This window comes from Phaseolus vulgaris, chromosome 4 (genome assembly GCF_051622355.1).
Source record: "Phaseolus vulgaris cultivar YP4 chromosome 4, ASM5162235v1, whole genome shotgun sequence".
NCBI lineage: Eukaryota > Viridiplantae > Streptophyta > Magnoliopsida > Fabales > Fabaceae > Phaseolus > Phaseolus vulgaris.
In genome coordinates, this window is record NC_143501.1 from 37,827,837 (window position 1) to 37,840,927 (window position 13,091).

At 26.0% G+C, this 13,091-nt stretch overlaps 1 pseudogene; it reads left to right on the forward strand.

Annotated features, from left to right (window-relative positions):
* Nucleotides 1-342: 342 nt before the first annotated feature.
* LOC137838623 (receptor-like protein EIX2) lies at nucleotides 343-12,837 on the forward strand (annotated as a pseudogene).
* The last annotated feature ends 254 nt before the right edge of the window (nucleotides 12,838-13,091 follow it).

Here is a 13,091-nt window from a genome sequence, read left to right on the forward strand (position 1 = left end):
CAATAAATATGGTACAAAGTTTCGTTTATGTTTAATAACACTTAAGCAAAAGTAAATATAACAAAATCTGAAGTTGTGAAAAATCAAAATAGAAATGATAATTGTTTAGCTCTGGAAAAGTTTTATGGTCTTGCTAAATAATTTTGTAATTATAGTTTGATTTGTTTTAGAATAGTTGCATTCGTAGAACTCATTTTTAGTTTGGTCGTTTTTTTATCAGTGGATGCATAGAATGTTATATATGGGAGGTTATGGAGAGTGGTTAAGTCATCAAAAGCAATATAGTCACTACATTTCATCCATCACTCTTTCTCTGTCATGATCACACCCACAACAACTTCAATGACGAATCCAGTTGGTTTGAGATTGATGATGTTTATGGTGTGTGTGGTGTTGAAGGTTGTTAATGGAGAACACCAAACGACATGCTTCCCAAAGGAGAGGGAAGCACTCCTCCAATTCAAGGCTGCCATTGTCGATGACTACGGCATGCTCTCCTCTTGGACCATTCCCGACTGCTGCCAGTGGGAGGGGATTCGCTGCCAGTGGGAGGGGATTCGCTGCCAGTTCATGTGGTTTTTGCGGAGAAATTCCAACTCAGTTTGGCTCTCTTTCTCATTTGAGATACTTAAATCTTGGTCAATTTTTTTTTGAAGGAAATGTACCATCTCAGCTTGGAAATCTCTCTCAGTTGCAGTACCTTGATCTCAATTGGGAATGCATGTGCTTTGCGCTCAATGGATATATCTACTAATAGCTTGAATGAAGAGTTTTCACTTATAATTCATCACTTATCTGAATGTGCTAGAAACTCATTACAAGAATTGAGTTTGAACACAAATAAAATCAATGGTACGCTTACTGACCTTTCAGTATTTTTAACTTTGAAAAAATTGGATATTTCACTACAAAAAAAAAAACAGTATTATCTACGGATTTTTACCCACGGATCTAAGTCCGTAGGTAAATTCAGCATTACCTACGGATATTACCTACGAACAACATTACCTACGAACATTACCTACAGATTTTGAATCCGTAGGTAAATTCAGCATTACCTACCAATTATTACCCACGAATTCTGAATCCGTAGGTAAATTCAGCATTACCTGCCAACTATTACCTACGGATCTTATTACCTACCAACTTTTACCTACGGATCTCTATTACCTACCAACTATTACTCACAAATCTCTATTACTTACGAACTATCACCTACTTATCACCACTGATCTATATTACCTACCAACTATTATCATAATAATTATATACATAATATTAAAAATATTAATATAATATGAAAATTTATAAAAATATAATTCATATTCATAAATAATAATAATCATAATTAATTTATACATATTATTAATATTAATATAATAATTTAAATAATATAAATAGTATTATATTAATAATAATAATAATATTAATGATATTAGTAATATAACAAAATTAATAATATCAGTAATAATAACATTAAATAATATAAATAGTATTAATAAAAATATATATAACATTAACATTTTTTATAATATTAACACTATTTATAATATTAATAAATATTTATAATATTAATCATATTAAATAATATTAATAATATTAAATAATATTAATAATATTTAATAATATTTAATAATATTAATAATATTTAATAATATTAATAATATTTAATAATATTAATAATATTTAATAATATTTAATAATATTGATAATATTTAATAATATTAATAATATTTAATAATATTAATAATATTTAATAATATTAATAATATTTAATAATATTAATAATATTTAATAATATTAATAATATTTAATAATATTAATAATATTTAATAATATTAATAATATTTTATAATATTAATAATATTAATAATCTTTAATAATATTAATAATATTTAATAATATTAATAATATTTAATAATATTAATAATCTTTAATAATATTAATAATATTTAATAATATTAATAATCTTTAATAATATTAATAATATTTAATAATATTAATAATATTTAATAATATTAATAATATTTAATAATATTAATAATATTTAATAGTATTAATAATATTTAATAGTATTAATAATATTGAATAATATTTAATAATATTGAATAATATTTAATAATATTTAATAATATTTAATAATATTTAATAATATTTAATAATATTTAATAATATTAATAATATTTAATAATATTTAATAATATTAATAATATTTAATAATATTAATAATATTTAATAATATTAATAATATTTAATAATATTAATAATATTTAATAATCTTAATAATATTAATAATATTTAATAATATTAAACAATATTAATAATAATGATGATATTAAATATATGAAGAATGTTATTAATTTTTATTTTATTAATTATATTAATATTGATAATCATACTTATAAATATAATAATAATCATAACATGACAACAAAATTTGACTGGTGTAATGGTTAAAGCTTCTATGGACATATCTAAAGAGACTTGGCTTCGAGTCCCACCTGTTGCAGTTGAGTTCGAACATTAATTATAATTATCATAGCATATATAATAATTATCAGTAAAAATCATAAAAATTGGCAAAAAAAATAGTATTTGTAAATAATAATTGAAAATAAAAAAAAAGATTCAAATAATAATTAAAATTTTAAAAATTAAGTATTTTAACATTACCTACGGACTGCCGTTGGTGGGTAATGCTGTTTTCGTTACCTACGAACATAATATCCGTAGGTAAATTACTGACGCCAACATTACATACGGATTTTTTTCCGTGGATAATCCGTAAGTAATGTTGATTTACCTACGGATTTTGGCTGTTACATACGGATTTTGTCCGTAGATAAATTGGATTTTTTTGTAGTGATTTGGAACAATCAATTAAGTGGAAAGATATCTAAAAGTAGCAAATTGCCATCTTTATTGGAGTATTTGTTTACCGGCTCAAACAATTTTGAAGGTGGAATTCCAAAATCATTTGGGAATGCATGTGCTTTATGTTTATTGGATATGTCAACAAATAGTTTGAGTGAAGAGTTACCAAGGATAATCCATCATTTGTCTGGATGTGCTAGATATTCATTAGAAAATTTATATCTAAATATGAATCAAATAAATGGCACACTACTTGACTTCTCAACATTCACATCTTTAAAACAGTTATATCTTTATGGAAATAAGCTAAATGGAGAGATACCTAAGGATATTCAATTTCCACCACAGTTAGAGAAACTATACATGGAGTCAAATTCTTTAAAAGGTGTTCTCACTGACTACCATTTCGCTAATATGTCCAAGTTACAACGACTGTTTTTATCTGACAACTCATTGACCTTGACATTTACTCAAAATTGGGTCCCACCTTTTCAGTTGATCTGGTTAGGATTGAGATCTTGCAAGCTAGGTCCAACATTTTCGAAATGGCTCATGACACAAAATAAATTTGACGTTATTCACATTTCAAATGCTTCAATATTAGATATTGTTCCGGAGTGGTTTTGGGCTAAATTACCATTATTAAACGATTGGTTGCATATGAATATTTCATACAACAATTTACAAGGTATAATTCCAAATTTTTCACAAAAGAATCATTTTTATGAGATGTCACTTGGATCAAATCAATTTGAAAGCCCTATTCCTCTATTTCTTCGAGATTCTTTTCTTCTCGATTTATCCAAAAATAAATTCTCAGATTCTATTTAGTTTTTATGTGGGAATGGTACAATTGAGACATTATACCAATTAGACCTTTCACATAATCAATTATCCGGACAAATTCCAGAATATTGGAGTCTTTTCAAGTCATTAACTTATTTGGATATGATTCACAATAAATTTTCAGGAAAGGTTCCTACTTCAATGGATTCACTTTTTGATCTTCAAGCATTGTTGTTGAGAAACAACAACTTAACAAATGAGATCCCTTTTTCTTTGAGGAGTTGCACAAAGCTTGTAATGTTAGATCTGACAGAAAATAAATTAACTGGACCTTTTCCTGCTTGGATTGGGAGTAATTTGAAAGAGCTGCAAATTTTAAGTTTGGGAAGTAGTAACTTTTATGGAATTTTACCAACACAGATTTGCTATCTCAAAAATATTCACCTATTGGATCTCTCAATCCACTACAAGAAAAACGCGAATTACATACAGATTATTACATACGGATCAAAATCTGTATGTAAAATCAACATTACATACGGATATAATCCGTATGTAAATATTAGCACCATAAAATAAAATTAGCAATGAATGTGATTTGAAGCCAGGTTCCTTCAGCAATCTTTCAGCAACCAAGTAAAATTTAACCACTACACTAAGTAAATTCTTTAGTTTTATTATGATTTTTATTATACTTATTATTATTAATAATACTAACAATATTAATAATACTAACAATATTAATAATATTAATAATACTAACAATATTAATAATACTAACAATATTAATAATATTAATAATACTAACAATATTAATAATACTAACAATATTAATAATACTAACAATACTAACAATATTAATAATACTAACAATACTAACATTATTAATAATACTAACAATATTAACAATATTAATAATACTAACAATATTAATAATACTAATAATATTAATAATACTAACAATATTAATAATACTAAAAATATTAATAATACTAAAAATATTAATAATACTAATAATAATAATAATACTAACAATATTAATGATACTAACAATATTAACATATGAATCACATTTAATTTATCTATAATCTACTTGAATCTAAACATAATTTATTATATTATCTATTAGTATGAATCAAATTTAATATATGTCATACTCATAGTCATCATATTACCTATTACATTAAAATCAACTATCATATTAATTATTATTTTACGATCATATTGACTTAATTAAGTTCATTATAGGTAGTTGGTTTTACTTGTGTGTTATATATAGTAAAGAATATTGTCAACAAACAATATTATCTTTTAACATAAAATGATGACTTTTACATTAACTATTAATTAAATCTCTAATACAGATTACTAGTTAGCATATCATTCTAGTTTAAACTATATTAATTATTCCATAAATCTATGTAAAAAGTTGTTACTAAATAGCCCTTTCTACTAATATATAAATCATAATGACAAAGTGATTAAATAATTTATAATTTAAAATATTTTAAAAATTATACATTATATCAATTTTAATCTATGTAAGTAAATATTTGAAAATAAGATTTTTTTTATCGACAAAGAATAAAAAAAATTAAACAAAACATTTTAAGGATATTTCAATCCTTATACAAGAATCTCAAATCAGAAAAGAAGTGTAAGATACAAGCACCTATATAGCCATCTAACAAAAACTTCACAACTACCTATAATAACCTATATTTGAAAATAAGATATCAAATAATTTTATATTAATATATATATATATATATAATATGAAAGTAAATTTAAATTTAACCATGAGTTTTAAAAAATTAATGATTAAATAAAGAAATATATTAATCAATATATATATGCATTTATAGTATTAAAGTTATATTAATATTATATAATTTCTTCCTTTTTCTCTCTATCTATCTATATCCGGATAAAAGTAATATTACTCAAGTCAAATAAAACTACTATACACACACAATAAATATCTAAATGTATATTTATATCAAAATTAATATTAATAATATGAATATAATATTGATAATATGAATATAATATTAATAATATGAATATTAATACTAATAATATTAATAATAATATTAATAATAATGTTAATAAATATTAATAATAATATGATTATTAATACTAATACTAATAATAATATTAATAAATATTAATAATAATATGAATATTAATACTAATACTAATAATATTAATAATAATATTAATAATATTAATATTAATAATAATGTTAATAATAATATTAATAAATATTAATAATATGAATATAATGTTAATAATAATATTAATTATAACATTAATAAATATTAATAATATTAATAAATATTAATAATATGAATATAATGTTAATAATAATATTAATTATAACATTAATAAATATTAATAATATGAATAATATTAATAATAATATTAATAATAATAATAATAATATAATTTATTTTATTATTATTATTAATAATAATTATATTAATATGTATAAATTATATTAATATGTATAAATTATATTATATGTATAAATTATATTATATGTATAAATTATATTAATATGTATAAATTATATTATATGTATAAATTATATTATATGTATAAATTATATTAATATGTATAAATTAGATTATATGTATAAATTATATTATATGTATAAATTATATTAATATGTATAAATTATATTAATATGTATAAGTATAATAAAAATGATAATATGACCAAAGAACTTGTCTGGTCTAGTGGTCAATGCTTCCTCGGGTCACTGGAAAGACTTGAGTTTGAATCTTGGCTGCTGCAGTTTGCTTGTAACATTATTTGGGGCTTGGGTTCGAGTTCCAGCCAGTGCAAAATGCGCCTCTAGGATTAATAAAAAATATAGATAGTGATAAATAATAATTTGTAATAATGAAAAAATTAATTTTTTTTTTTACATTGTATACGGATTACCTACGACAGTTTTACATACGAATTTTGGGTCTTACATACGGATTTTGACTGTATGTAATTCCAATTTTTCTTGTAGTGATCAACAACTTATTCGGACAAATTCCTAAATGCATAAATTATTTTGTTTCAATGACTCGAAAGGTTTCAAACGATCACCATCAATATAATTATGATTTAGGGACAATGGGTGACTATAATTTGTATTTTTTTGAATGATTTTTGTGTGTGGAAAGGTTCAAAACAAATGTTCATGGATGGTGGGTTATCTCTTTTAAGAAGTATTGATCTCTCAAGCAATCACTTTTCAGAAGAAATTCCAGCAGAAATTGAGGATTTATTTTAATTGATTTCATTGAATTTATCAAGAAACAATTTAATAGGAAACATTCCTTCAAATATTGGAAAATTTGCCTCACTTGAATTTTTGGATCTTTCAAGAAACCAATTAGTTGGTTCAATTCCTACTAGTCTTTCTCAAATTCACCGTCTGAGCATGTTAGATCTGTCACAACTATCTAACTAGAGAAATTCCAATCAGCTCACAATTACAAAGTTTTGATGCATCACGTTATGAGGATAATCTCGATCTTTGTGGATTACCTCTTGAGAAACTGTGTACTAAAGAAGGACCACCACAAGATCCAAATGTTGAAGTTCATGAAGATGGATACTCATTTTTCAATAATGATTTTTTCATAAGTATGGCATTTGGATTTGTTGTAAGTTTCTGGATGGTATTCGACTCAATTTTATTCAAGCGTTCTTGGCGACATGTCTATTTCAACTTCTTGAACAATTTAGCAGAGAATGTTCATGTCCGAAAGGTTATCTCACTCCCTCTCATATTTTGTATGCTGATGGCATTTTTATTTTTTGTAGGGGGATATTAAGTATCTTCGAAATTTGAGTACTTTTCTTAAAACATATGGTGATTTTTCTGGTCAATATATTAATAACTCTAAAAGTAGTTTCTTCACCATGGATAATTCTCCAAGATTTGTCACCAAAATTCAAAATATTCTTTCTTGTAGTCATGGTTGTTTGCCTTTCAATTATTTAGGAGTGTCTATCTTTGTTGGTGCTCCAAAGTGTTGATTTCTTCAACCTTTGGCTGATAAAGTCAAATTGAAGCTAGCATCTTGGAAAGGTAAATCTCTTAGCATGATGGGTCGGATCCAGCTGGTCAATACAATGATTACTGGATTTCTAGCTTATAGTTTTAATATGTATAAATGGCCTGTTTCACTTATTAAGCAAGTTGAGCAGTGGTGCCAAAATTTTATTTGGACTGGTGATATTATGAAAAAAGGTATCGTTAATTGGGTGAAAATTTGTTCACCTCTTGAGGATGGAGGCTTGAATATTATTAATCTTCATCATGAAAATAATGCATATCTTCTTAAGCTTGCTTGGAACTTTGCTTATAGCAACAAACCTTGGTCTTTACTCTTGAAAGCCAGAGTTCTTAAATCAAAATACGAGTTTAGAATGGTTTATAAATCCTCCTCTCTTTGGCTTGGAATTAAACAATTTTATTCTATCATACTTGATTATACTTCTTGGACTGTTGGTACAGGTTCTTCTATTAATTTCTGGAATGATAAATGGTGTTCTACTACTTCTTTAGCAAATATTGCAGGGTTATCTGATGGGGCTAGCATTCTGGATACAGTCTCTCAATTTTGGTCAGGTTATGATTGGAATATTCCCTTATCTTTACAGCAGATGCCGCATTTTTTTAATCATATCATGGTTAGAGAGGAACAAGATATTCCTAATTGGATTCTAGATGAGTCTGGTTATTTCACTCTTAAATCGGCTAGGACTTTTTTCTTGGAACCAGGAGTTCCATGTGGTTGGGGTAAGTTCATTTGGTCTTCATCTATTCCGCCTTCCAAAACTCTAGTACTCTGGAAAAATTTTCATGGGTGACTTCCTACAGATCGTATTCAGAATAAGGGTTTGCATATATGTTCTATGTGTATGCTTTGTGAAAAGCATGAAGAATCTATTCAACATCTATTTTTTGAATGTTCTAATGCATTACATATTTGGAGTTGGGTTCAACAGATTTTTCTTACTTCTCATTTCTCTAATAAGGATGATCTTCTTTCTTTTATTAAGAGTGATGGTAGTCCTTTGGTTAAATTGATTAAGCTTGCTGTGACAAACTTTTCTATATGGATGATATGGCGTATGAGGAATTATGCTAGATTTCAGGATAAGATTGAGGTTTCTAAGGCTATTTCGGTAATTAAATATTTAACTTGTCTAGTGGTTAATTCGTCTAAAGCTTCAATGAAGAATGATATGTTGGATTTCAACGTGATTAAGTTTTTTGGTATTAAGACTCGTAGTGGGAAAGTTCTTCGTCCTCTTCCTGTTAGATGGGAATTTCCTTCACCAGGCAGGGTTAAAATTAACACTGATGGGGCTGCTAGGGGGTATCCTAGTCTTGCTGCTTGTGGAGGTATTTTTCGTGGGAGTATGGGAGAATTTATTGGTGCTTTTTCAGGGTTTCTTGAAGTTCAGACTCTTTTGGTTGCTGAGTTTTATGGAGCTATACATGCTATGGAGGAAGCTCAAAAGATGAGACTTACTAATGTTTGGCTTGAATGTGATTCTGTCTTGGTTTGTGCTGCGTTTACTTCTAAGACTAATGTTCCATGGATTCTTCGTAATCGATGAAATACTTGTCTTAATTTCTGTAGGACAATTAGGTTTAGGGTTACTCATATTTTTCGTGAGGGAAATGCATGTGCTGATAAGTTGGCTAATTTAGGGTTCATTCATAGAGAATCATTTCATTGGTATAATAGACTTCCATCTAGTCTGTTCTTAGAATTCTTTATGAATAAGTATAGTCTACCTATGTATCGTTTTTGTTAACATGTGGGTTTTGGTCTAGTCCCCCCATATTTTTGTATTTTCTTTCTTTTTCCTTTTTTTAATAATACTTTTTTCATGTGATGACAGATGATTGTTGTTACTTGAGGTGTCAGCTTAGCTGAGATGTCAAGTTGCATAATGATGCCTAACATGAAAACTTTTATTAAAAAAAAAGTAGCAGTATTTATGAAACTACTTACCGTGGATAAAAATTAGCAGGTAATGATGTTATAGTCCTTTTACTATTTATCTGGTACACAAGTTTTTATTTATTACTTCTCTAATATCTATTAATTAAAATAAAATTAACTAATAATGATAGTATCTAGAACTAATTTTTTTTATGATTATTCTTTTAAATAAGTTATTTCTTAATAAATTAAACTGGTGTATACTTTTTTTTTATATGTTTCTGGAATCTGTATATTTTAAATAAGTAGTTTTTAAAAAATAATTTTTTAAAATGCATTTTTTAAGTTTAAATAAGGTGTTTCTTTGCGAGTCTCTAAATCTTCTTTGTTTAATTATATATATATATATATATATATATATATATATATATCAATGAAAATAATATATTTTTATTTTAGAGGCAATAAACCTGCTTGCTTCCTGTTTTCGAAAACTTCTTTATGTTCTTAAAAACTAAAAAACAAAGAAATTATTTGATTAAAATAGATTTTGAAAATTATTTTTTATTTTGGAAAAACGTCTCAGTTTTTCGGTTTTTCTACTTCTAGTTTTCTTTTTATCTTTTATGCATTTTGCATCTTTATTTTTTCACTTTTACTCTTAAAGTTAGTCTTTAAATAATATTTTACAACAAAACTTTAAATCTAGTGAACAAAATTATAATCAAACACACTCAATGTTGTTATTTATCATTTCAATAATAACGATGCTGTTCATGTTTTTATTTTTATTTTTGTGTTTGAAAGTGTTATTCTTGTGTTTTTATTTTCAAAATTATAGCATGAATATCTTTCAAAACTATGCAGGTAAATGATACTCAATTTAAATCCGAATTGTATTATTTCTCACTCTTGTGGGTATTTTTAAAACTATAGCATGAATATCTTTTAGAAGCCATGAACTGAAGCTTTGTGTGTAATGGATGTTCAGATCGATGAAGATCAACTTATGTAAAAGCCTAATCTTAGTGTTTGGCTTTTGCAGTTAATAAATTATATAGCTTATTTTTTTATGCTTTTTTAAATACATCAACGATATTTTTTTCTTTTGGTGAACAAGAATTTTATTTATTTTCATTTACACACTTCTGATAACTAAGCCCTTTATTTTTATTTTTCAAATTTCAGGGACTTGATGACTCCAACATTTGAGCTTGTTAATGCTTGGATAAGGCAATAAGTTGGAAATTATACATGGCTTCTTTTCCCTTTTTTATTGTGCTGATTAAAAACATTTTCACTGTCAATTGGGAAGCTAGTATGCATGTTTTGATTGTTTGAAAATTTACTTTCTTATTAAATTATAAACCTTATTAAGCATCGTGTTTGTAATGAAATAGTCATATTTTTCTTATGATCCAAACTTTGGTCAGCCAGAGATTTTAGATATTTACCACATTTTCAATTTTGCAAAAACTATAGACATAGGACATAGGAAAAATAAAATACAATGTACAAGTTTTATAACTAGTATAAATAATGTCACCTAGTTGTTTAAATAAGACGGAGATCACTTAAATTTTGATTTTTGTCCCTCAAAATCCATGATAAAAAGGATGTTACAGAGTGGAGTGTAATTATGAGTATTAGATAACTCAAAATCACTTTATAAAGAAATCGTATATTTAGCATATAACATGAATACCATTATTCTAAACTTGTATACAGAGATTAAATATTTTTACAATATGTATATAGTTGATGAAAACTATAAAAAAAAATTATTCAGGAAGCAATCTCCCTTGATCTGAGAACATAAGTGATATGTTATGAGATTTGTTCTGTGAGAAGATGCATTAATTTGGTCTTTTGAAGATAGATTTTCTTCTTGGTTGATCAAATTGGTTGTAGTTATGTTATCTGTTCGGATGATTTGGAGAATGAGAAATCATGCTAGATTTCAGCAGAAGATTGTCCTTCATAAAGCCATTGATTCTATTAGAGACTATCTGTTTAGCTGGGAATGCTTCTAACATCTCTATGAAAAATGATATTCTTGACTTCACTATGATCAAGTTCTTTGGCATCAACACTAGATGCAACAAAGTTTGTCATTCTAATCCTATGATTTGGGAGTTTCCTTTTTTTTGTTTATATTAAGATTAACATTTATGGTGCTTCAAAAGGTTTTCATCGTCTTGCCTCTTTTTTGTTGGTAGTATGGACGATTTTATTGGAGGGTTTTCTACTTTTCTTGGGCTCCAATCTGCTTTGGTCATTGAGTTTATGTGTGTTATTCTTGCCCTAGAAGAATCTCATAAAATGGGTTACAATTTTCTTTGGTTAGAGCGTGATTCCTCTTTGACTTGCTTTACTTTTCAGTCTATCATTAGGTTCCTTGGCATATTGAAATAGATGGAATAAGTGTATTGCTTATTGTAGAAGTATTTCTTTTAAAGTTTCTCACATTTTTAGAGAAGGTAACTCTTGTGAGGATAAGCTTGCCAATCTTTCCTTTCTTCATAGGTAGGATTTTGTTAGGTACAATAGACTGTCTTCTTGCATATTTTTTTGGATTTCTTTTATAATAGGTATAAGTTACCTATGTTTTGCTTATAAGGTTGTTTATTTCTTTGTATTGGTTTTGGTTTGGTTCCCCATACTTTCTTGTATTCTTCTTTATTTTCTTTATGTTTAATAAATTTATTCTCATGTGATGACAGATGATAGATGGGGTTTGGGGTGTCAGCCTAACTGAGATGTCAGATTTCATAGGGATGCCTAACATGAAATTTATCAAAACTACATGTCAGGTATAAATTATTTCTGTGACGCGTTACCAAAGACTTTTCCAAGTCTTCCAGTAACTATCATCACTTTCTACACCTTATTTTCTTTTATGGTTAGAATAAATATCTAATTTTATTTTTAAGAAGAAATAAGCCATTCGTAATTTGTTACTCTTAGACTTCTTAGTATAAAAAAGAAGACACTTTCCCCAATGCATAATTTGTACGCAAGAATTATTGAGAAAGAAGAAAACAAAAAAAAAAGTGTGGTTTACAATACTTTTCTACATTAAATCCTTCTTCTATTTAGTGTTTGTTTCTTGCGATGTACTATTCACTAGAATGGAAGCAAACGAATTTTACATGTTTGGATTAGTGTCTGTGAGGATGAATGCAAAGACGGAGAAATGAGTGAGTGAATGAGTATTTAAATTCTTCTCGCAACAACAAGCTCGAGTAAAGCTACGCAAATATATAACTTTTTACTTCATTGTTCCAATAGCATTCACTGAATTGTGATTTTTATACACGTACAAAATTACCATGCTTTTGAATTTTTAAAGCTATGAGAACAATTGAGTGAGATCAAAGAAAACATTTGAGAAAAATGTTTAAACTTCAAAGTTTTAAAGCTTGGAGGTGAGTCATAATCGATTACCATGCTTATTCCACA